This window comes from Symphalangus syndactylus, chromosome 6, assembly GCF_028878055.3.
Source record: "Symphalangus syndactylus isolate Jambi chromosome 6, NHGRI_mSymSyn1-v2.1_pri, whole genome shotgun sequence".
NCBI lineage: Eukaryota > Metazoa > Chordata > Mammalia > Primates > Hylobatidae > Symphalangus > Symphalangus syndactylus.
The window spans coordinates 24,881,433-24,907,501 of NC_072428.2; the positions used below are offsets into that span (position 1 = coordinate 24,881,433).

General features: G+C 38.9%; 2 protein-coding genes across 7 annotated transcripts in view; one reads left to right on the forward strand and one right to left on the reverse strand.

The window, feature by feature from the left end:
- Positions 1-19,731, forward strand: part of IMMP1L (inner mitochondrial membrane peptidase subunit 1) — a 130,605-nt gene extending 110,874 nt beyond the window's left edge. The window contains exons 11-12 of one of the 2 annotated variants that reach the window (XR_010121494.1): positions 7,065-7,186; positions 19,178-19,731. The gene's annotated coding sequence lies outside the window, so the exon portion shown is untranslated. Of the gene's footprint in view, positions 1-7,064; positions 7,187-12,287; positions 12,359-19,177 lie in introns of those variants that run through there. The other variant, XR_010121495.1, reaches the window with a different exon arrangement.
- DNAJC24 (DnaJ heat shock protein family (Hsp40) member C24) overlaps positions 1-26,069 on the reverse strand; it is a 90,916-nt gene that overhangs the window by 54,845 nt on the left and 10,002 nt on the right. The gene's annotated exons all lie outside the window — the stretch shown is intronic.

The window sequence follows — 26,069 nt, forward strand, 5'->3', positions numbered from 1 at the left end:
GGTCAGGACTTCGAGACTAGCCTGGCCAACATGGAGAAACCCCGCCTCTACTAAAAATACAAAAATTAGCTGGGTGTGGTGGCACATGCCTGTAATCTCAGCTACTCGGGAGGCTGAGGCAGGAGAATCGCTGGAATCTGGGAAGCAGAGGTTGCAGTGAGCTGAGATCACACCACTGCACTGCCTGGGCAACAGAGCGGAAACTCTGTCTCAAAAAAAAACAAAAAAAGAATTCCTAATGCCGCTTTCTCTACTCTCCTTCTACTCTTCCTGAAAGAAAACAGTTTTAATGTTTCACATACCAATTCTGTACTAACAAAAAGGGAATATGTGTCATAACAACAAGAGATCAGAATCTCAGCAAAAAGAGACTTGGTTGGTGTTTGTGTTTTTTTTTTTTTTGCCAGTGATTCTGGGGAAGGTCCCACTCAAGTACTGTCTTGCAAAGCCCCAGTATGACCACTGTTGAATTTCCATGACATTACAATAGACACATATTCCAAACAGATTACCACTGAGGAATTTCAAAGAGCAGCATACACATAAACACTGAATAAAAGCTTATTATGGGTCATTTTTATTTAGAGTTTGCATGCATTTATGAGTCTAATAATCACTATTGCTTGAGGCACTCATTACCTCTAAAGATAATAAAAACTCATTTCTTCAGACATCTGCTATGAGATAAAATTGTAAAGGTCAATTTGAGAGAATTATATAAGTAATAAGGCATTAATAAATCTGACCACAATATCTGACAACTGAGACAGCACAGGCATTCCTCTCTGGGGTCTGCTGCTTTTATTTCCACCCCCAGCTTGGAAATAAAGGAAAATCTTAAGTTCCCTCAAGGAAAATTCAAGGCACTCAGCTAGCCTGAGAAGTAAATGAGCAACTTGGTAAGCAAAAGGTCATAACAGCTTAAAATAATAGCCAAGGAAGTTAAAGTCACAAAATGTTTGGTTCCTTATGTCACAGGTGTGTGAATCACAGCAACTCCATCTTGAATAGGAGCTGGGTAAAATGGGACTAAGACCTACTGGGCTGCATTCCCAGATGGTTAAGGCATTCTAAAGTCACAGGATGAGATAGGAGGTTGATACAAGATACAGGTCATAAAGACCTCACTGAAAAAACAGGTTGCAGTAAGGAAGCCAGCTAAAACCCACCAAAACCAAGATGGCCACGAGAGTGACCTCTGGTGATCCTCACTGCTACACTCCCACCAGAGCCGTAACAGTTTACAAATGCCATGGCAACATGAGGAAGTTATCCTATAAGGTCTAAGAAGGGGAGACAGGAATAATCCACCCCTTGTTTAACATGTAATCAAGAAATAACCACAAAAATGGGCAACCGACAGCCCTCGGGGCTGCTCTGTCTATGGAGTAGCCATTCTTTTAATCCTCTACTTTCTTAATAAACTTGCTTTCACTTTATGGACTCACCCTGAAGTCTTTCTTGCATGAGATCCAAGAACCCTCTCTTGGGGTCTAGACTGAGACCCCTTTCCTGTAACATCCAGGGAAACTAAAGAAAACATCTTAACATATGGCCCTGAGTTGTTTTTCAGAAACCTGGACCACCACCAAATGAATCTGCTGGTACACAGACTTCAGATAAGAAGAAACTGAAGACTGAACTCTGACCATATTTCTTTGTTCTAAATTTCTTCCTGAGTGGCCTGGAGGAAGTCATGCCCATGGGACACACCTAATATTCTTTTCTGCTGACCCCAAGTATTACACAAAGCTCTGCTTCCTTAACCAACTGCAAATCAAAAATGTTTGAATCCACCTATGATTCTGTAAGCCCCTGCTTCAAGATGTCCTGCCTTTCTAGGCCAAACCAATGTATATACTTCATGTGTTGATGTATGTCTTTGCATGTAACATAACCTCTGTTTCCCTACCTTTAAAAACCCTTATAAGTAAGCCATAGAGGAGGTTGGGTCTTTAGCATGAGCTGCCCAATTCCCCTTGCTTGGCACCCTGAAATAAGTGTCTCACTTTCTCTCGCTGCAAATCTTGATGTAACTGTTTGGCTTTGGTGAAACTGATGGGCAGACCCAAGTTCAGTTCAGTAATACAACTAGAAGAGCAATCCCCAACATTTTTCTTCATGAAAAAGAATGATATACACATACACACACACACACACACGCATATATGCACATTAACTGAAAAGAACATTTGTGATTTTTAAGAATCTATAAAAAATCGGCCAGGCGCGGTGGCTCACACTTGTAATCCCAGCACTTTGGGAGGCCGAGGCGGGCGGATCACGAGGTCAGGAGATCGAGACCACGGTGAAACCCCGTCTCTACTAAAAATACAAAAAAAAAAAATTAGCCGGGCGTGGTGGCGGGCGCCTGTGGTCCCAGCTACTCGGAGAGGCTGAGGCAGGAGAATGGCGTGAACCTGGGAGGTGGAGCTTGCAGTGAGCCGAGATTGCGCCACTGCACTCCAGCCTGGGCAAGAGAGCGAGACTCCGTCTAAAAAAAAAAAAAAAAAAAAAAAAAAAAAAAAAAAAAAAAATTACCTTAATCAGGTCCTTTGGGAATGCTAGTGAATAGTTAAGAATTTAAAAGAGAATACCATCATGTGCCAGATAACGACACTGCAGTCAATGACAAACTGCATATATAATAGCAGCCCCATAAGATTATAATGGAGCTAAAATATTCCCACCGCCTAGTGACATCATAGCTGTTATAATGTCACAGTACAATGAATTATTCACGTTTGTGGAAATGCTGTTGTAAACTAACCTACTTTATAAACTTTATAAAGTGGAACCAGGTGTGGCAGCTCATGCCCGTAATCCCAGCACTTTGGGAGACTAAGGCAGGAGGATCACTTGAGGCCAGGACTTCAGGAACAGCCTGAGCAAGGTAGTGAGATCTCATCTCTACAAAATAATTACAAGATTAACTAGGCATGGTGGCACACGCCTGCAGTCCTAGCTACCCAGGAGGCTGAGGTGGGAGGAGCACCTGAGCCCAGGAGGTCAACACTGGAGTTAGCTATGATCACACCATTGCCCTCTAGCATGGGTGACAGAGCAAGACCATGTCTCTATAATTTTTTTAAAAAACTTTGTAAAGTAAAAAATGTTACAATAAGCTAAGGCTAGTTATTTAAAAAATATTTTTGTATAAATCTAGTGTAGCCTAAGTGTACAATGTTTATAAAGTCTACAATAGTGTACGGTGATGTCCTAGGCCTTCACATTTACTTACCACTCATTGACACCCACAGCAACTTCCAGTCCTATAAGCTCTACTGATGGTATGGACCCTACACAGGTATGTACCATTTTTAATCTTTTATAGCATACTTTTACGGTACCTTTTCTATGGTTAGATATATTAGATACACAAATACCACAATGTTACAACTGCCTATAGTATTCAGTACAGTAACATATTGTATAGGTTTGTAGGCTAGGAGCAAAAGGCTATACCACAAAGCCTAATGTGTAGTAGGCTATACCATCTATATATGGATGGCTTATGTAAGTGCACTCTGTGATGTTCTCACAGGGTGAAATTGCCTAACAACACATTTCTCGGAAAATATCCCGACCTTGAAGTGACACAGGGCTGTATCTAGTCAAAAACAATATGCTTTCCTAGAGCTCAGAATTTGGCTCCGTAATGTAACGGCAACCCTTGCTATGGAATCTTTGTGAATAATCCTATAAATTTATTTATGATGGAATCCTGCATTTAACATAGACAGCCCCATGGTTCTCAGAGAGTGCCTTAAAGTGATGTTTCAGTGTGTTTATGTAGCCAGCCACACGACAGAACAATATGAAGAAACGTACATCCCTTGGGTCTACCAAATCTCTAATGATTGCCTCCATTCTCCAGAAGAGCCATTTTAATACCATTAATATTTTTAAACAGACCTCTTGGTCTTCTGAACATATTTTTAAAACTTCTGCTAAATATCACTATACCCCTGACTGCCTTTGAGACAAAATTGAGAGATTCATTCTGCGATCCCTGATAGCTCCAAGAAGCAGCAGCAAAAGAGAAAAACAGAGGAGGAAGTGAGGGGGGGAAGCAGGAGGATGGGAGAGGTAGGCAGAGGAAGGGGAAGAGGGGGAGGTAGTGAAGAAAGAGGAGACAGTGGGAGAAGGGGAATAAGAAAACAGAAGAGAAGGAGGAAGAAAGAGAGGAAAAGGAAGGATAATGTTTTGAAAAAGAGAGAGAAGAGACTAAAGAACACCGAAAGACAATAAAGCTGTGCAATATTTGTGGTAGGTATTGGTGTTTTTCAAATAGAGAATTAAGATAACTAATTTACACTCCCACCAACAGTGTAAAAGCATTCCTATTTCTCCACAGCCTTGCCAGCATCTATTGTTTACTGACTTTTTCATAATCGCCACTCTGACTGGTGTGAGATGGTATCTCGTGGTTTTGATTTGCATTTCTCTAATGACCAGTGATGATGAGCTTTTTTTCATGTTTCTTGGCCACATAAATATCTTCTTTTGAAAAGTATCTGTTCATATCCTTTGCCCACTTTTTGATGGGGCTGTTTGTTTTTTTCTTGTAAATTTGTTGATGATCCTTCTTGTAAACTTGTTGACGTTCCTTGTAGATTCTGAATATTAGACCTTTGTCAGAAGGGTAGATTCCAAAAATTTTCTCCCATTCTATAGGTTGCCTGTTCATTCTGATGATAGTTTCTTTTGCTGTACAGAAGCTCTTTAGTTTAATTAGATCTCATTTGTCAATTTTGGCTTGTGTTGCACTTGCTTTTGATGTTTTAGTCATGAAGTCTTTGCCCATGCCTATGTCCTGAATGGTATTGCCTAGGTTTTCTTCTAGGGTTTTTATGGTTTTGGGTTTTACATTTAAGGCTTTAATCCATCTTGAGTTAATTTTTGAATAAGATGTAAGGAAGGGGTCCAGTTTCAGTTTTCTGCATATGGCTAGCCAGTTTTCCCAGCATCATTTATTAAATAAGGAACCCTTTCCCCATTGCTTATTTTTGTCAGGTTTGTCAAAGATCAGATGGTTGAAGATGTGTGGTGCTATTTCCGAGGTCTCTGTTCTGTTCCATTGATCTGTATATCTGTTTTGGTACCAGTACCATGCTGTTTTCGTTACCGTAGCCTTGTAGTATAGTTTGAAGTCAGGTAGTGTGATACCTCCAGCTTTGTTCTTTTTGCTTAGGATTGTCCTGACTATACAGGCTCTTTTTTGCTTCCATATGAAATTTAGAGTAGTTTTTTCTAATTCTGCAAATAACCATTGTGGAAGACAGTGTGGCGATTCCTCAAGGACCTAGAACCAGAAATACCATTTGACCCAGCAATCCCATTACTGGGTATATACCCAGTGGATTATAAATCATTCTGCTATAAAGACACATGCACACATATGTTTATGCAGCACATTTACAATAGCAAAGACTTGAACCAACCCAGATGCCCATCAATGATAGATTGGATAAAGAAAATGTGGCATATATACACCATGGAATACTATGCAGCCATAAAAAAGAGTGAGATCATGTCCTTTGCAGGGACATGGATAAAGCTGGAAGTCATCATTCTCAGCCAACTAACATAGGAACAGAAAACCAAACACCACATGTTCTCACTCATAAGTGGGAGCTGAACAATGAGAATACATGGACACAGGGAGGGGAACAACACACACTGGGGCCTGTCGAGGGGTGGAGGACAAGGGGAGGGAGAGCGTCAGGACAAATACCTAATGTATGAGGGGCTTAAAACCTAGATGATGAGTTGATAGGTGCAGCAAACCACCATGGCACGTGTATACCTATGTAACAAACCTGCACATTCTGCATATGTATCCTGGAGCTTAAAGTAAAAAAAAAAAAAAAAAAAAAAAGATGCTGGGCATGGTGGCTCACGCCTGTAACCCCAGCACTTTGGGAGGCCAAGGCGGGCAGATCATGAGGGTCAGGAGTTCGAGACCAGCTTGGCCAATATGTTGGAACCCCGTCTCTACTAAAAATACAAAAATTAGCTGGGCGTGATGGCGTGCGCCTGTACTCTCAGCTACTCAGGAAGCTGAGGCAGGAGAATCGCTTGAACCCAGGAGGCAGGGTTGCAGTGAGCTGAGATTGTGCTACTGTACTCCAGCCTGGGCGACGGAGCGAGACTCCATCTCAAAAAAAAAAAGGAAGAATTAAGAGATAGATCTGCAGAAACTGAATTCACAAAAATAAAGAAATGTAAAAGGTTAAGATATGTGGTTGAATTATTGAATCCATGGAAATTTATGGCAAAACCTTTTGTAAAACCTCTATAATATACCTTAAACTGTGAGATTTACTAACTCTAAAATATAATGTTACACCAATTCCTTTTGTTAGTAACATGCCTTTTTTCTCTTTTGAATATATGCGAGTGTAGCATAATCCCTGTTCCTGTATGACTGCACATAAGATATAAAAACAATTTTAAATCTTGTGCAGTGGGTTACATAATATCTAATATAAATATAAACCCAGATACCTCCACTCCCCCAAAGCAAATCAAATAAGTCTTCGAGGATATATTCAACATGAGCTACAGAGAGAATTCTGGTATCAACCCTTTACCTCCAATTTCCCCAGATGATGATTAGCAGTAGGGAGGGTACTTGCTGACTTCACCTACTCTCTGGGTTCAGGGAAAAGATGTTTTTTTATACAATTAAGGACTCAAGAAACTGATGTCAAACTAAAGTCATCCCTGCTTAATAAGAGTGGCGACGTACACATACAGATCCTACAGAGGGGCTCTCCTACAACAACTCAGAGCTCTTGCTCTGGCCACCAAGGCCATCAGGTACTAATTAAGTAGTGTGTTCTGTCAACACTTTCATGCTTTTCTTTTATTAATTGATCATTCTGCCATATTAATGATACTAGTTCAGTGTCTGAATTCCCTTGGGTGCTTTACCCCTGAGATAGGAAAAAAACAGTAAACAAGATATGAGAAAGAAAATGTCACAGATTATCTAACTCTTATTTGAATCAATGCTAAAACTGTTTCCTATAAAAGTTATCTATTTCTTTTATTTGCAGAAATGCTCCTGTGGACCTAAAATGTATAACTGCTCTTTAAATAAAACTTCAACTGATTTAACTTTATAAGCTACAGGAAACAACAAGTGAAATGAAATATACTAACATATATAGGTATACAGGTATGTAACATTCTCATATATAGGTGTTCAAAATTAATGATGGGATTACATGCGTAAGGCTGGAGAGGTGGTAACAATCCTTAATTCTAAATACCTAATGATGAGAGACAGTCAACTAAATGAAGCTCACTAAACAAGATAGGTGACCTTAATATTGACAGGGAAAAAAAAAGAGTAAAAGAAGACAAATTGAGCATTTAATAACTGTAGTTAATGAACTCAATACACTATTTTTGAAATAAAGGCCTAAGTAGGCTTCTTAGGATACCAAGAAATACATATCCGGCCAGGCGTGATGGCTCACGCCTATAATCCCAGCACTTTGGGAGGCCGAGGCAGGAGGATCATGAGGTCAAGAGTTCAAGACCAGCCTGGCCAACATGGTGAAACCCTGTCTCTACTAAGAACACAAAAATTAGCCGGGCATGGTGGCAACTGCCTGTAATCTCAACTACTCAGGAGGCTGAGGCAGGAGAATCGCTTAAACCTGGGAGGCAGAGGTTGCAGTGAGCTGAGATCGCACCAGCCTGGGCAACAGAGCAAGACTCCAACTTGGGGGAAAATAAAAAAAAAAAGAAACACATATCTTCTGAGATAATTTTCAATTTTCATTATTACAAATCACTGTTATTTTGAAGCAGCTGTTAAACAGTTGGTGAGGAAATGCTGTTAAGACCATGCAGTTGTAATTCTCTAATGAATCTGAATATAGTTGAGACAGGCAAGAGAGAGATGCACATTGACTGACTTTGGCTGTGTTTTGTTGTTGTTTTGCTTTATTTTCTATGAGATGCTCACTTGCTTAAAACATGATCGTTACAAAAAGTTAGGTATCAGAGTACTGCAATTGTGTCCTTTACACTTTGACACTGCATTAAGATTATGAAAGCTGAAAAAAAATCATCACAAAGGTAAAGTCAAGTACAACACACTACTGCCACCTATTGCTTAGTAAAATATTGCCTAAAGAAGCAGTCAACGATTCATTGATCTTTTATGCAAGTTAACAAATGAAACATGGTTTTTAAAATGTTTTTAAACTCTTTTAAGGTTTTGTGCTTTAGAGAAAATATAACCCATGTGTAAGACTGGCATTGTAAAAACGTTTATCCATCAAAAAAAAATTATTTATTACCTTACAACAAGCCATATATTGCACCAGCCAATGAAGATACCATGATGAATAAATGGGGATCCCTATCCTTGAGGGACTCACAGTCTAATGGTAAAGAGTAGGCATGCCAACAATTTATTATAATGCATTGCGAGGGATGAGGTGCACGAATAAGATGACAGCATGAAAAAGTTTTCACTTGGAGTAAGTTGGGGAAGGTTTTATAATAAAGGTGATATATGACTAGGTTTTGAAGGATGCATAGAGTTGGCTATGGAGAAACTGTGTAGGATTGGGAAGGGAAGGGTATTCCAGGAAGAGGGAAGTAGCAAATACAAGGCAACAAAGTACTAAAATGGGTATTAGAGTTATGAAAAGCAGAACTGTAAGTCAGACCAAGAATGAGTGAAAGAATGGTTGGACAGGGAAAAGGGAGATGAAGTTGAAAAGCTAGACTGGGGTCAAATCATAGGGAGTTTTTTAGTATGCCAAGAAATGTGGATTTGCCCCTAATTAAAACTCCACATTATTTTCATGATAGCGACATAATCATATTTTTGTTTCAAAGACAAAAAAATTCTAAACTGATAGTAGGATGGAATGGGTAAGAATATAGGTAGGGAGATTAGCAATAAAGAAACTACTGTGCTACCGCAGCCCTCCTGAGGAACTATGCTGAGGCTGCTGAAGATCAAAGGCGGGAGTCAGACAAGGGGAAACGTAGGAAGCAGAGGACATAAATTTGGAAGTCACTCATGCAGCAGATAAAGCTAAAGGAATACACAGAGAGCAGTCTGTCTCAACTTGAGTTATGAACTCCTCTAAGAATCTTATAAAAATTTGCATATAATTGAGGGGCTAACAGACCTCCAAAGTCCTCTGAGCCTCAGATGAAGAATCTTTGATTTCCTGGTAAGTGAAGAGGGTCAAATAAAACTCAGAAGCACAGTGACATTTGTATCACATAGATGAATAGATGCTGGAAAAGAAAATAGAGCAGTGGTCAGACAAGCAAGAAGATAATCAGGAAAGACATGCTCCTGCCTAGAGAGGAAGAAATTTCAAATTTCAAGACTTACAACAGTATGAGATGTCACAGTAAATCCACTACATTTGGCAAACAAGGAACACTGGCCACTTCAGTAGTCACCGTTTAGAAGACTGACAGTGGTGAAAGGGAGTGGGCTGAGAAGCCAATGGATAGTAGTCAATTAATGTTTGGCAAGAAGAAAGGAGTGACAGTTCGAAGAACCAAGGTCAATGGAGAATATTTTTGAAGACCTTTTACTGGATGAGTGGAAAAAGCTAATGGAAAGGGGAAATTAAAGATACAAGAGATAACTGGAGCAACACTGATTTTTAAAATACTAAAAATTGAGTTTTGATTCTGGTTCTGTTATTACAAATCTTGTGATCCTAGAAAAGTTATTCAACCGTATAAAATTTCCTCATTTGAAAAATGAAAAGAATATTTGCCAAACTATAAGCTACTCATGAGAGTAAGGACCTTTGTCCACATTCACCACTGAATCCATAGCACCTAGCACAGTGCCTGACACGTTACAATATTTAGTCAATGAATAAAAAATGTCCATATACTTCACAGTGTTTTGTAAAAATCAAATAACGCAGTATGAGTCAATATATTTTGAACAAAATTTGAATTTTTTAAAAAATGAGGTATACAGTCAGAATGACTATCATTTAAAAGTAAAAAAATAATGGATGCTTATACACTGCTAGTGGGAATGCAAATGAATTCAGCTACTGTGGAAAGCAGTTTGGTGGTTCCTCAAACAACTTAAAACAGAACTACCATTCAACCCAGCAATCCCATTACTGGGTATAAAACCAATGGACTATAAATCCTTATACCACAAAGACACATAGGACATGGATGTGTATGTTCATTACAGCACTATTCACAATAGTAAAGACAAGGAATCAACCTAAATGCCCATCAACGTTAGGCTGGATAAAGAAAATGTGGTACATATATTAACACAACATGGAATACTATGTAGCCATAAAAAAAAAGAACGAGATCATTCCTTTCCAGCAACATGAATGGAGATGGAGGCCACTCTCCTAAGTGCACTAATACAAGAACAGAAAACCAAGTACTGCATGTTCTCATTTATTAAGGTGGAGCTAAACACTGAGTACATATGGACACAACGAAGGGAACAATATACACCAGTTCCTACTTGAGAGTGGAGGGTGGGAAGAGGGTGAGGATCAACAAATTACAAATTGGGGGTACTATGCTTATCACCTGAGTGACAAAATAATCTATACATCAAACCCCTGCAACATGCAATGTAACCTGCAATAATGTTATAACAATACAAAACAAAACAGCTTTTTGTTTGTTCTACTTTTTTTTGTATTTTAATGCATTACTTTTGCTTTTACCTTCATATCAATTCCTCCATTCTGCTTTCTTTTGATTTACTCTGTTTTCCTTTTCCTAACTTTTTACCTGGGTGTTTAATTCATTTATTTTTTTTCTCCTTATTTACATAAGTATTTAATACTATAAATTTTATTTGATAATTATTTTAGCTGTATTTCATAGATTCTAACATAACATTTGTTAAATATGGTTCCTTTTATTTTATATTTTTCTTTGAGTCAAGAGTTGTTTAGAAACTTTTCTTTAACTTCAGAGTGCAATGGTATTTTGGGTTTTTATTTTATGAATATCTATCAAATATCTGCATTATGAAAAAAAAAACAGTGTGGTGGAAGAGGAGGGCCATCATAGCAAGCCCTCTAATATAATTAGTTGATCCTCATTAATCACGGATTCCACATTTGCAAATTCATCTACTTCCTAAAATTTATTTGTAACCCCCAAATCAATACTAGCAATGCTTTCTCGGTCATTGGTGACATGTGCAGAGTGGTGAAAAACTTGAGTCACTTGACATGCATATTCCCAGCTGAAATTAAGCAAGGTAAAGCTATGCCTCCTTCTTTCAGCTCTCATACTGCAAGTATCCTTTTCACAGTCTATTTAGTGCCATGACTTTTGCATTTTTGTACTTTTTGTTGGCAATTTTGCCATTTCAAATGGCTCCCAATTAGTGTATTAAGTGTTGTTTAGTGTTCCTAAGAGCAAGAAGCCCATGATGTGCCTTATGGGGAAAACACATATGCTTATGTAACTCACTCAGGCATTAAACTTGGTCCTAAGTTTACTGTTAAATAAATCAACAATATATATTAAATAACATGTTTTACACAAAAACAAACATAAAACAAGGTCTTTTATTGATCACTTGAGGAAACTGTGTGAGCAGAGGCTCTCAGGAACCTAACCCTACATTTCCCCTAGGATCAATGTTTCGGTATTTGCTAATTCAGTGTGTGTGGCAACTTTGAAGAACATAACTATAGCAAATAACCAGAATAGATGGTACAATAATATAAATATATATTACAATTAATTTACACCTTGTCTTAGTCTACTTTATGCTGCTATAACAAAATATCTGAGACTGGGTAATTCACAAAAAACAGAAATTTATTGGCTCACAGTTTTGGAGGCTGTGAAGTCCAAGATCAAGGCACAAGCAGGTCAGAGCCCAGTATCTCTGCTTCCGAGATGACACCATGCACGCTGCATCCTCTGAAGAGGAGGGTTATGCTGTATCCTCACATAGCAGGGATATGGGCCAAGAGAGAGCAAGAGGGAACTGAACTTGCCCTTTTCTAATGGTCCCAATCCTACCCATGAGGGTGGGGCCCTCATGGCTAATCACCTCATAAAACTCCTACCTCTTAACACCATTACAACAGTGATTAAATATCAACATGAGTTTTAGACAGGACAAATATTCAAACCACAGCACACCTTGCCTGCTTTTAGAGAGTGCTCTTGGTCTCTTCTCTATTGCCATACCCCACGTCCTTAGCTAAGAGGATCTGCATATAAGGCTCCTATGTGCCCCATTATAGGTTATGTTTCACTCCTCCTTTTAGGGGCTCAGGACACAAGAATCCCCTGCCCAGACAACCTGAAGTCAAGGGGAAGCTTATATCTCTGGCTGGGGGTAGAAAGAGAAGCAAGGTAGGATAAGTGGTAGCTGTCTCTGTACCGCTGCATTTGGGCATAGAAGCCCAAGGACTCTGTCTTAGTCCATTTGGACTACTACAACATAAAAACCATAGACTGGGTTGCTTGAACAACAAAGATTTATTGCCTAAATCAAGGCACTAGCAGATTTATTGTCTGGTGAGGGCCTGCTTCATAGATGGCTTACTCTGTCCTCAAATTGTGAAAGAAGTGAGGGAGGCGGGGCACAGTGGCTCATGCCTTTAATCCCAACACTTTCAGAGGCCAAGGCAGGCAGATCACCTGAGATCAGAAGTTTGAGACCAGCCTGGCTGACATGGTGAAACCCCATTGGGAGGCTGAGGTGGGAGAATCTCTTGAACCTGGGAGGCAGAGGTTGCAGTGAGCTGAGATCACACCATTGTGCTCCAGCCTGGGTGACGGAGCAAGACTCTGTCTCAAAAAAAAAAATAAATAAAATAAAATTGTGAGGGATTTCTCCAGTGTCCCTTATATAAGGGCATTAATCTCATTCACAAGGGCTCCACCCTCATGATCTAATCATCCTCGAAAGGCCCTGCCTCAAAGAATTCTAAATTTAATCCTGGTCCTCCAGGTCTATATGAAGGTGTATTTGAAAGGAAAAAATATTTTTAAGATAGAATATCAACATATTTTATTTAGTATTACCTTGATTGATAATGTTTAAATACACAAGCATGTGGTATATAGACTTTATTTCTCTGGGTCTAAAACTATTAGGAGTGGGCCTTATTACTTGGTATATTTTTAATTGTTATGAGTACATAGTAGGTATATATATTTATGGATTACATAAGGTATTTTGATACAGGCACACAGCACATAATAGTCACAGCAGGGTAAATGGGGTATCCATCACCTCAAGCATTTATCCTTTATATTACAAACAATCCAATTAAACTCTTTTAGTTATTTTTAAATGCACAATAAATTATTGTTGACTGCAGTCACCCTATTGTGCTATCACATACATCTTACTCATTCCATCTACCTCTATTTTTGTAACCATTAACCATCTCCACTGCCCTCTCCCCCACCTATCTACCCTTCTCCAGACTCTGGTAACCATTATACTATTCTCTATCTCCATGAGCTCAATTGTTTTAATTTTAGTTCCCACAAATAAGTAAAAACATGCAAAGTTTGTATTTCTCTGCCTGGCTTACTTCACTTAATATAATGTCCTCTTCTTTCCATGCATGTTGTTGCAAATGACAGGATCTCACTTTTTATGGCTGAATAGGACTCCATTGTGTATATATACATTTTTTAATCCATTTGTCTGTTGATGTACACTTAAGTTGCTTCCAAATCTTGGCTATTGTGAATAGTGCTGTCATAAACATGGGAGTGCAGATATCTCTTTGATATACTAATTTCCTTTTTCTGGAGTATATCTAGCAGTGGGATTTGCTGGATCATATGGTGGTTCTACTTTAAGTTTTTTGAGGAACCTCCAAACTGTTCTCCATACTGGTTGCACTAATTTAATTCCCATCAACCGTGTACAAGGTTTCCCTTTTCCCCGCCTCCTCGCCAGCATTTGTTATTGCCTTTTTAATAGAAGCCATTTTAACTGGGGTGGGATGACATCACTTCATAGTTTTGATTTTTATTTCACTGATGATCAATGATGTTGAACAACTTTTCATACACCTGTTTGCCATTTGTACATCTTCTTTTGAGAAATGTCTATTAAGTTTTTTGCCCATTTTAAAATCACATTTTTTCCCTATTGTTTAAGCTCCTTATACATTCTGGTTATTAACCCCTTGTAAGATGGGTAGTTTGCTCTAACTAGGACTTCCAGTACTACGCTTAATCACAGTAGTGACAGTGGGGATCTTTGTCATGTTCCAGATCTTAGAGGAAAGCCTTTCAGTTTTTCCCTATTCAATATAATACTAGCTGTGGGTTTGTCCTATATGGCGTTTATGATGTTCAGGTATGTTCCTTCTATAACCAGTTTCTCAAGGGTTTTTGTCATGATATGATGTTGAACTTCATCAAACGCTTTTTCAGTATCAATGGAAATGATTATATGGCTTTTATTCTTCGTTCTGTTGATAAGATGGATCACATTGATTGACATGTGTATGCTGAACCATCCTTGCATCCAAGGGATAAATCCCACTTGGTCACGAAGAATGATCTTTTGAATTTGGTTTGCTAGTATTCTGTTGAGGAGTTTTACATAAATACTCATCAGAAATATTGGCCTATGTTTTCTTTTTTTGATGTGTCTTTGTCTGGTTTTGGTATCAGGGTAATACTGGCCTTGTAAAATGAATTTTGAAGTATTTTCTCCTCCTCTATTTTTCAGAATAGTGTAGTAGGATTGGTATTAGTTCTTTAAATGTTTGGTAGAATTCAGCAGTGAATCCATTGGGTGCTGGGCTTTCCTTTACTGGGCGATTTTATTACTTTTTTTTTTTTTTTTAAGATGGAATCTCACTCTGGCAACCAGACTGGAGTGCAGTGGCGCAATCTTCGCTCACTGCAACCTCCACCTCCACCTCCTGGATTCAAGTGATTCTCCTGCCTCAGCCTCCCGAGTAGCTGGGACTACAGGCATGCACCACCAGGCCCCCAGCTAATTTTTGTATTTTTAGTAGAGACAAGGTTTCACTATAATGGCCAGGAAGGTCTTGATCTCTTGACTTCATGATCTGCCCCCCTTGCCCTCCCAAAGTGTTGGGATTACAGGCGTGAGCCACTGCACCCAGCCTTTAATTTTTTTTTTTTTTTTGAGATAGAGTCTTGCTCTTGTCACCCAGGCTGGAGTGTAGTGGCACAATCTCAGTTCACTGCCACCTCCACCTCCCAGGTTCAAGCAATTCTCCTGCCTCAGCCCCCCTACTAGCTGAGATTACAGGTGCATGCCATCATGCCTGGCTGATTTTTGTATATTTAGTAGAGACGGGGTTCTGCCATGTTGGTCAGGTGGGTCTCCAACTCCTGACCTCAGGTGATCCACCCACATCGGCCTCCCAAAGGACTAGGATTACAGGCGTGAGCCACCGCACCCAACTTGATTTTATTACATCTTCGATCTTGTTACTTATTATTGGTCTGTTCAGGTTTTGGTTCTCCTTTTTTCATGTGGGTACTTATTGCTATAAACTTCCCTCTTAGTACTGCTTTTGCTTTATTCCATAGGTTTTGGTATGTTGTGTTTCCTTTTAACATTTGTTTCAAGAAATTTTTCAATTTCCTTCTTAATTTCTTCATTGACCCAATGATCATTCAGGAGTATGTTGTTTAATTTCCATGTATTTATATAGTTTCCAAAATTCCTTGTTATTGATTTCCAGTTTTACTCCATTGTGGTTGGAGAATATGCTTGATATTATTTAGACTTGTTTGAATTTTTAAAAAATTGTTTTGTGACCTAACATATTGTCTGTCATGGAGAATGATAACATGTGCTGAGGAGAAAAATATTTATTCTGCAGCTGTCAGATGAAATGTTCAGTAAATATCTATCAAGTAGGTCCATTTGGTCTATAGGTGCTGATTAAGTCTGATGTTTGTTAATTTTCTGTCTGGAAGATCTGTCCAATGACGAAAGTGGGGTGTTGAAGTCTCCAGCTATTATTGTATTGGGTTCTACCTCTCTCTTTAGCTCTAATAACGTTTGCTTTATATATCTGGCTGCTCTAGATATCTATTTGGTGCATATATATTTACAATTGTTGTATCATCTTGCTGCATTAACTCCTTTATCACTACATGACCTTTGTCTCTTTTTATAGTTTTTTTTCTTGAAATCTATTTTGTTTGCTATAAGTATAGCTCCTTTTACTCTTTTTTTTTTTTGTTTCCATTTGCATGGAATGTATTTCTCCAACCCTTTAAGTCTATGTGTTTCTCTATAGGTGAAGTGGGTTTCTTGTAGGCAACAGATGGTTGGGTCTTGTTTTTTCTAATTCATTCAGCCACTAAGTCTTTTTGGAGAGTTTAGTCCATTTACATTCAATGTTATTGTTGATAAGTAAGGACTTACTCCTGCCATTTTATTATCTGTTTTCTGGTTGTTTTGTGGTCTTCTCTTCTTTCTTTCCTTCCTTCCTGTCTTCCTTACAGTGAAGGTGATTTTCTCCGGTGGTATGTTTTAATTTTTGCTTTTTATTTTTTGTGTATCCATTGTATGTTTTTTCATTTGAGGTTATCATGAGGTTTGCAAATACTATCTTACAACCTATTATTTTAAACTGATGACAACACTGATTGCATAAACTAACAAGCAAAGAGATAACTAATAAAAACTCTAAACTTTTACTTCATCCTCCTGCTTTTTAAATGTTTGTTTCTGCCGGGCGTGGTGGCTCAAGCCTGTAATCCCAGCACTTTGGGAGGCCGAGGCGGGCGGATCACAAGTTCAGGAGATCAAGACCACGGTGAAACCCCGTCTCTACTAAAAATACAAAAAATTAGCCGGGTGTGGTGGCGGGCACCTGTAGTCCCAGCTACTCGGAGAGGCTGAGGCAGGAGAATGGCGTGAACCCGGGAGGTGGAGCTTGCAGTGAGCCGAGATTGCGCCACTGCACTCCAGCCTGGGCAACAGAGCGAGACTCCGTCTCAAAAAAAATAAATAATTAAAAAATAAAAAATAAATGTTTGTTTCTATTTTATATCTTATTATACTGTCTATGTCTTGAAGTGTTATTGTAGCAATTACTTTTTATAGGTTCATCATTTACTCTCTCTTCTCAGGATACAAGTAGTTTACGTACCACAATTACAGTGTTATAAAATGAGTTTTTCTGTGTACTTACCGTTAACAGTGAATTTTGTACCTTCAGATGGTTTCTTATTGCTCATTAATGTACTTTTCTTTCAGACAGAGGAAGTACCTTTAGTATTTCATGTAGGACAGGTCTGGCTGATGAACTCCCTCAGCTTGTATTTGTCTGGAAAAGTCTTTATTTCTCCTTCACATTTGAAGGATATTTTTGCTGGATATACTATTCTAGAATAAGTTTTTTTTCCTTCAGCACTTTAAATATGTCATGCCACTCTTTCCTGGCCTGTAAGGTTTCCACTGGCAAGTCTGCTGCCAGATGTATTAGAGCTCCTTTGCATGCTATTGGATTCTTTTCTCTTGCTGCTTTTAGGATCCTCTCTTTGTCCTTGACCTTTGGGAATCTGATTATTAAATATCTCGAGGTAGTCTTATTTGGGTTAAATCTGCTTAGTGTTCTATAACCTTTTTCTACTTGCATATTGATTATCTTTCTCTAGGTTTGAGAAGTTCTCTGTTATTAACCATCTGAATAAACTTTCTACCCCTCTTTCTCTCTACCTCCACTTTAAGTTTAATAACTCTTAGATTTGCCCTACTGAGGCTATTTTCTAGGTCTTCTAGGTATGCTTTCTTCTTTTTTTATTCTTTTTTCTTTTGTCCCTTGTGACTGTATTTTCAAGGAGCCTGTCTTCAAGCTCACTAATTCTTTATTCTGCTTGATCAATTCTGCTGTTAAGATATGCTGATGAATTCTTCAGGATATGAATTCCATTTGTCAGCTCCAAAATATCTGCTTGATTCATTTTAATTACTTCCATCTTTCTGTTAAATTTATTTGACAGGATTTTGAAATGCTTCTCTGTGTTATCTTAAATTTCACTCAAAACACCTATTTTGAATTCTCTATTTGTAAGGTCACATATCTCTATCTCTCTGGCATTGGCCACTGTTGCCTTATTTAGTTTGTTTGGTGAGGTCGTGTTTTCCTGGATGGTCCTGATGCTTGTGGATGTTCATTGGTGCCTGGGCATTGAAGAATTAGGTATTTATTGCAGTCTTTGTAGTCTGTGCTTGTTTATGCCTGTCCTTCTTGGGAAGGCATTCCAAGTATTCAGAGAGACTTGTGTGTTGTAATCTAAGTCTTTGGTCACTGCTCGTATATCTTCATTAGAAGGCATGCCAAGCCCAGTAATGCTGTGGCTCTTACAGACTTGTAGAGTTACTGCCTTGGTGATCTTGGGTAAGATCTGGGAGAATTCCCTGGATTACTAGCCAGGCTCTTGTACTCTTCCCTTATTTTCCCTCAAACAAATACAGTCTCTCTCTCTCTGTGCTAAGCTGCCTGGGGCTGGGGAAGGGGTAACACAAGCACCTCTGTGGCCATCACCACTGGGACTGTGGTGGTTCAGACTTGAAGCCACCACCGCACTGGGTCTTGCCCAAAGCCCACAGTGACCACTACCTGGCTACCTACCTATGTTCACTCAAGGTCATAGCGCTCTAGAATTAGCAGGTGTTGAATTCAGCCAGGTTTCTGTCCTTCCCTTCAGGACAGTAAGATCCCCTTGGCCCTGGGCAAACCCAGAGATGCTATCTGGGACCAGGGCCCGGAGTTGGAATCGTAGGAGTCTATCTGTTGCTCTACTACTGTAGCTGAGCTGGCACCCAAGCCACAAGACAATGTCTTTCCCACTTTTTCCTCTCTTTTTCTCATGCAGAAGGAGTCTCTCCTCTATGGTCATCACCATCCCAGGCCTGCAGCAAGTACTGCCTGGCTACCACTGATGTTCACTCAAGGCCTACAGACTCTTCAGTCAGCTTGGGGTGAATGCTGCCAGCCCGGGGTCTCTCCCTTCAGGGCAGTGAGCCTCTCCTGGGCCAGGGAAGGTCCAGAGATGTTGTTCAGGAGCCACAGCCTGGAGCTGGGGATGCCAGGAATCCACTTGGTGCTCTACCCCACTATAGATAAGCTGGTATCCAAGGTACAAAACAAAGTCCCTTTACTCTTCTCTCTCCTTTCCTCCGCAGGAGTCTCTCTCCATGGCCACCATAGCTGAAAATGCGGTGGGTCACATCTGAAGCCAGCACAGCCCTGCGTCTTACCCAAGGCCCACAGCAAGTACTGCCTGGGTACCAGTGATGTTCAAGGCCCAACATCTCTTTAGTCAACAGGTGATGAATCCTGCTAGAACTGGATCCTTCCCTTCAAGGCAGAAGGTTCCCCTCTGGCCCATGGTGTGTCTAGAAATGTAGTCTAGGAGCTACAGCCTAGAATGGGGAGCCTCAGGATTCTGCCTGATACCCTATTCTACTGTGGCTGAGCTGGCATCCAAGTTGCAAGACACAGTTGTCTTTACTCTCTACTATCTTCACCTCAAGCAGAAGGAAGGAGTCTCTCCCAGAGTTGTAAGCTGCATTGCCTAGGGTTGGGGGAAGGTTGATGCAAGTACTCCCTGGGCCACCCTAGCTGGTATCTCATCAGCTTATGTGGACCCCACGTCAACTGGCTCTGAGCCCAGCATAACACGTGTCCAGGAATTACAATCCTTGTGGCCTAGACTGCCTTTCAAGTTTACTTACGACCCCAGAGAACTTTAGCTCATGGTGGCAGGGTTTGCTGGAATTGGAACTCAGGTTCAGACCTCTGGGATAGACAACTTGCCTCTGTCTAGAGCTGATCTAAATGCTCTTTGTGGGTGCTGGCTGAGTTCTACCAAGTGTTGCTTTCCACTGTGACACAGCAGCACTGTGGATGCAACATCCTACAAGCATGGTGCTCTCCCTTCCCCAAGCACACAGATTCTCTTTCCATGCCATGTGGCCCCTTCAGGGGGATGGGGGAGGGATGGTGTAGGTGATTAAAGACTGTTTTTCCTATCCTACTCCATGCCTCTTTCCTTAATATAGTTGTTCAATTTCATGTTCCTGCAGAGGGGATGACCACCGGAGGCTTCTATTCGGCCATCTTGTTCTGCTTCCTCTCTAGGAGTGGGCCTTATTAATATTACATTATTACTATCACCTTTTCACAATCTTGTCAAAAGAGGGAGGAAAAAAAGAACACTCAAGAAACCTTATATTTTTTGTGATCTTTGTGTTAGTTTACTTAACTTAGAAAAGAAACAAGACTTTTAATGATAATTTAATTTACAAGATTTAGCTTACTTAACTCCCAGGGGGATTGGAGTCAATCATATGGTGGGACAGTAAGTAATTAAATTTTTACATTTCTAAGATCTTCATACAGTTTAACACAAAACAAACCAATAGATATCATCTAATATATAATTTACTTCAAATGCTTTTGTGGCACATTACAGTAGTACATGCATCAGATGGCATTCCTTGAAAAGTCAGGGACATCTAGATAGTCACCAAAGTTAAGGGAGTTGTAAAAGCAAAAAGGTCACTCTGTAAGGGTAAATTCTAAAATCTACTCAAGTATCTGGGAAGTTCATGGCTCAAACAAAACATGGTTGGAATAACCAGTTTTTTGGCCCTTTTTTATTATGTAATAATAAATTGCTCCAGTTGAATGCTTCACCACCTGAAGTTCCTTTTAATATTTACTTTCTAAAAACCCGATATGAAGAATCTAGAATAATTTGTGATAAATGTTTAAAACTTTTTAAAAATTACAAGATAGTGTGCAAAAGTCACTGTGATTGTGAAGCAATCATATCTAAACTAAAAGATGCATTAAACTGGGTAACAGAGGCTTTTTAAAAACTCTTTTTTTCCCTTGTAAGCTTCACCACTATTATTCCTAAAAACAGTATTCTTTAGTAAACTTATATGCTTTACTAAATTAATTAAATTTAGTAAAATTATATGCTTATATTCTCTATTTTCTTTTTCAGATACTTTCCTTTAACTATCAAATATACGCTTATCCTTCCCGATTCTAACATTCTCTTCTGGAACACTATTTGAAGCTCTCAAAAACATATCTTCAGACTAGCTATTGAAAATCTCAAGAGAAAAATGTTCCACACTCTTGGCTGAATTATTAAAAATGAAATCTAACAGCTGGATAGCCTCTGAGGATAGGTGTAGACAAAACACTAGTTGAAAGATTGCTACAGGTCAAATCACTTCACATGCTGTGGCTCTATTCTGTCATCAGTTCACATGGGTCAAGGGCTATGTAACATCATCAATGAACTTGTAAGGAATAACAGAAAAGGGAGAACTGTACTGCAACTCATATAGAGAGGCCAAATGAACAGAGCCAACTTCCTTCTTAACCTTTTTATTCTACTTCAGCAAAATCCAGCACAATTCAACCAAAGAATGTACTGAGAATCTATTATATTGAGTCCACGAAGTTGGTGCTACCAAGGATACAAAAATAAGTAAGACAGGATCCCTGCCTCCAAGAACTTCACTTCTAGCTGAGAGGCAGCCACAGGCATAAGCAGTTAGAGTAAAGATAGGATATGGACAGTGGAATAACAGAGTTATGATGTATCAATGGAACACCTAAGAAGTAGGGAGACTTTCTGAGTAACTACAACGATTAATTCAAGAAGTTCTTTGAGTTGTGCCTTAATGGGAGGTAGACTTCCTCCACTGAATAGGAAGAAATGAGAAGAGGGCTTCTTATTTACAATGGCGGTAGCGCTAGTCTATTCTTTTCATTGAGAACTACAAAATGAAGATGAAATACATTATAAAACATTGTAAAAGCATCAAAGAGTTGACAAGATAGTAAGGCCAAAACTGAAGGAAAAACAGTCAAAGACAAAAAGCTGAAGGTGTTTTTGCCCTGAGAGTATTTTGCCTATTCTGGAAATTATTCTGGAAATGAACTTTTGTTTTGATAGCCCTATTTGGCTTAAGATAATTACATACATCAGAGGGACTGACTGAAGAAAGGACAGATTATTAGAACAGAAAACAAAAAAGCTGAAACTGAGTCCCACACCTAGCTGTGCAGAGATCCATTCTGTTACATTAGGAGGAAAGGCTGCATCAGGTGTGGTTCCCACACTTATGGCATATGCTGGCCCTTGCCTTTTTTCCTCACAATATAGCAACCCGGGGGGCATTTCTTTTCCATAAACTACAAGCAAAACTTCCTGTGCAACCTTGCTTTCCAATTCCTGTAACTGGTAATAGCACTAATTTCCCAACATGCAACAGAACACTTACAAAGGAAGAACAGTTTTCATAGGTGTCCAGATCCAAAGACAATGTGAAAATTACATGTAATCAAAACTACTCTTGAAAATCTTTAAATTGTCCATGAAGTATAGTATCTGAAGTTTCATGAATATAACCTATAATATTGTAATATCAGAAATACATATATTTGGTCTCTGCCCCTGGTTCCTGGCAGACAGCTCCTAAAACCCTTGGAGTCTCTGGAGTGAAGAGTATCTTTTGTATGCTAATGGAATGACTAGTGGCTAGGGGCCCCTAGACAGCTTCAGGATGGTGGCTGGTGACCAGAAAGGCTAAAGCATGATTGGAGGGTTGGGACTTTCAGCCCCAGCCCTCAACCTCCAGGAAGTGGAGAGGGGTTGATAGTTTGAGCAGATCACCTGCAGCCACTGATTTAATCAAGTGTGCCTACCTAATAAAGCCTTCATTAAAACGGATGGAGTTCAGTGACCTCCAGGTGGGTTAACAAAGAAAACACTGTGCCAGAAGGGCAGTGCATTCCAAATCCACAGCTTCTGCACTGGGGACCCCTGCACACCTCACCCTATGGATCTCTTCATTTATGTTCTTCAAAATATCCTTTGTAATGAGTAGGTAAACACAAGTAAATTTTCCCTGAGTTCTGTAAGCTGCTTCAGCAAATCAATTGAGCCTAAAGAAGGAAACATGGGAACCCAGATTTACAGCCAGTCAGTCAGAGGCACATATCACAACCCGGGGCTTGCATCTCACACCTAACGTCTTATGGGAGTCTTATGGAAATGAATCCTTAACCCTTATGGATTTGACACTGACTCCAGGTAAACAGTGTCAGAACTGAATTATAGGACACCCAACTGGTGTCCACTGGAGAACTGCTTGGCATGTGGGGAGAAAACCATGCACAATCCTACAGTCAGAAGTACTGTATTGAGTGGTGTGTGAGTAGGGAAAACACTTTGGCTTTTTCCCATCTCAAAACAACTATATACAACAATATGTACATATAATTGCATAACATATACAATAATAAACAGATAAAACCATATATCCAAAATATAATTTTCCCATTTTTAAATGTTTTGATGGACAATAATAGTTAAATTAGTATAATGTCATTATTCTGTATTTTTATATGGCCCTGCACGATTCTTTAAATGCATCTTGTACATAATTTCTACTGATGATGATAAATTATAATAAGGCATCACATGCAAGACACTGGCTAAATGCTTTATATTCATTCTTTCATTTAGTCTTTATGAAACCCTTGAGGTAGATATTAGTGTGTTGATTTTTGCAGATAAGGAAACTGAGTCTAAGAGAGGTTAGTCATTCTTCCTAGGTCACACATATCATAAATGGTACAAGTGAGGCCCAAAGCCATGACTTTTAATTACTGTGCTATATATACAGCCTCCCTATAAAACCACATTCTAGAATTTATATACTGTACATAACATTTATTACATCAGATACCAGTACTGCCATATCCACAGCACCTGGAAACAGTTCCTAGAAAAACAGTACATACTAACCCTAACAAATGCTGAGTGAATGGATGAATGAATTACTAAAGACATCCTCACATTGTTTCAATCCTCATAAACAGATTCGAATATATACATTTAACTAATTTGAAAAGCATAATTCTCAAAAAAATATTCTGGATTACCTTAGGGATTGTAAGAATTATATTTTGTATTTTTAAATGTTTTGAGAGCCAGGTGTAGTAGCTCACGCCTGTAATCCTAGCACTTTGGGAGGCAGAGGCAGGTGGATCATCCGAGGTCAGGAGTTCGAGACCAGCCTGGCGAACATGGTGAAACCCCATCTCTACTAAAAAATACAAAACTTAGCCAGGCATGGTGGCATGTGCCTGTAATCTCAGCTATTGGGGTTAGCTGAAGCAGGAGAATTGCTTGAACTGGGGAGGTGGAGGTTGCAATGAGCTGAGATAACATCACTGCACTCCAGCCCGGGCGACAGAGCATGACTCCGTCTCAAAAAAACAAACAAACAAAAAAATTTGAGATAACCAAAAAGTAATGAATGGCTAGTTTAAGTTGCTTCAGGGAAAAAGATATGTCTTTTCCAGACACTTATCCCAAATACCGCACCAATAACAATGCTCAATTTACAGTCAATTTCAAAATCTTGACAGAATGAGACTTTACATTCCATTACTGAGTTTAAGAATCTATTTGATCTTTAATTGTAGATAACATGGACACAACAACATTAATTGTATTTGTGACACAGAAACTAATTCAGGCACACATATGTAATACAAATTATTATAATTATTAAGAATATGTGAATTTGAAAATAAGGGAAAAATCAGTCAAAACACAAATAACCTTAACCAGTAAAAGGGGATTCGTGAGCTAAAAATTTATGATTTACTTGAAGTCAAATTTTAACGATGTTTCATGTCTCAAGAGGTACGGTTTCATGTATACCTTACAAGTAATAGTTACTACTTTTAATCATATAAAACCCATACAACATCAGAATGCACTAATCAGATTTCTTATAAAACATACCCAAATGCACTAATCAGACTTCTTACAAAACATTTTGGTTGAAAGTATACTATGTAATGTGCTATAATAAGATTTACTCTTTGGGAGTGGGTGAAGGGATAAATTAATCTCTCTTTAAAAATCTTTACTGATTCGGTTCATTAAAGGCCAAATAAAACATCAAGATGTTTTTAGAGCCTAAAATAATGCCTCAAGAAATCTATAGCAACAGAAAGCAGATCCAGGGAAGAATGAGAAGCATAAAGGAACTTTCTGCAATGAAAATGTTCTATATCTTGATATGGTGTTGATTATACACATACATGTAGTCAAGACTCACTGAGATGTACTAAAATAGGTACACTTTATTGTATATAAATTATACCTCAATAAAGTTTATTTTTTAAATGCCTAAAAGAAATACATCCTACTAATAAAGTTCGAGTTATTTTATAAAAATAAAAGAAAAACAACTACCACTTTAGTTTCTAGAACTCCACAAATTTAACAAAAGTGGGATATTAATCCCTTCAGAAAAGACTAGACAAAAATGTTTTCCCGTCTTTGTATTTTGGCGTAACTGTAAATAACATACACCAAATCATAAGGAAATTCTAAATATGAATATATTTTAAAACAAAACTTTCACTTTTCCCATGTTAATGTTTGCTTAATAATACTGGCTGAAAATGATTTTTGGTCTGTAAGTTCGTTGCATGTTACTCGATTTTGAATATTTATTATGTGTCTTTGTTCTACTTTTCTGTGCTCATCTTCCATATCCTCAATCTGTCTTTCTTTAGTTTTTGACATTCTATGATTCTTTTAGCTAGATTCTTTCAGTTTCTGAAACGCTATAATTCTTTTAAGCTAGCCTATGTGATAAATATAATAATGCCCTAAATCATCTCTTCATAGATTTCCTATTAGCTAGGTAAGTCAGATGATACTTAGAAAGTTATTTTAAGATTTCTTTCAGCCAGGCACAGTGGCTCATGCCCATAATCCCAGCATGTTGGGAGGCTGAGGTGGGTGGACCACCTGAGGTCAGGAGGTCAAGACCAGCTTGGCTAACATGGTGAAACTCTGTCTCTACTAAAAATACAAAAAGAGAAAAATTAGCTGAGTGTGGTAGCGGGTGCCCGTAATCCCAGCTACTTGGGAGGCTGAGGGAGAAGAATCGCTTGAACCCAGGAAGCGGAGGTTGCAGTGAGACTAGATCACACCACTGCACTCCAGCCTGGACGACG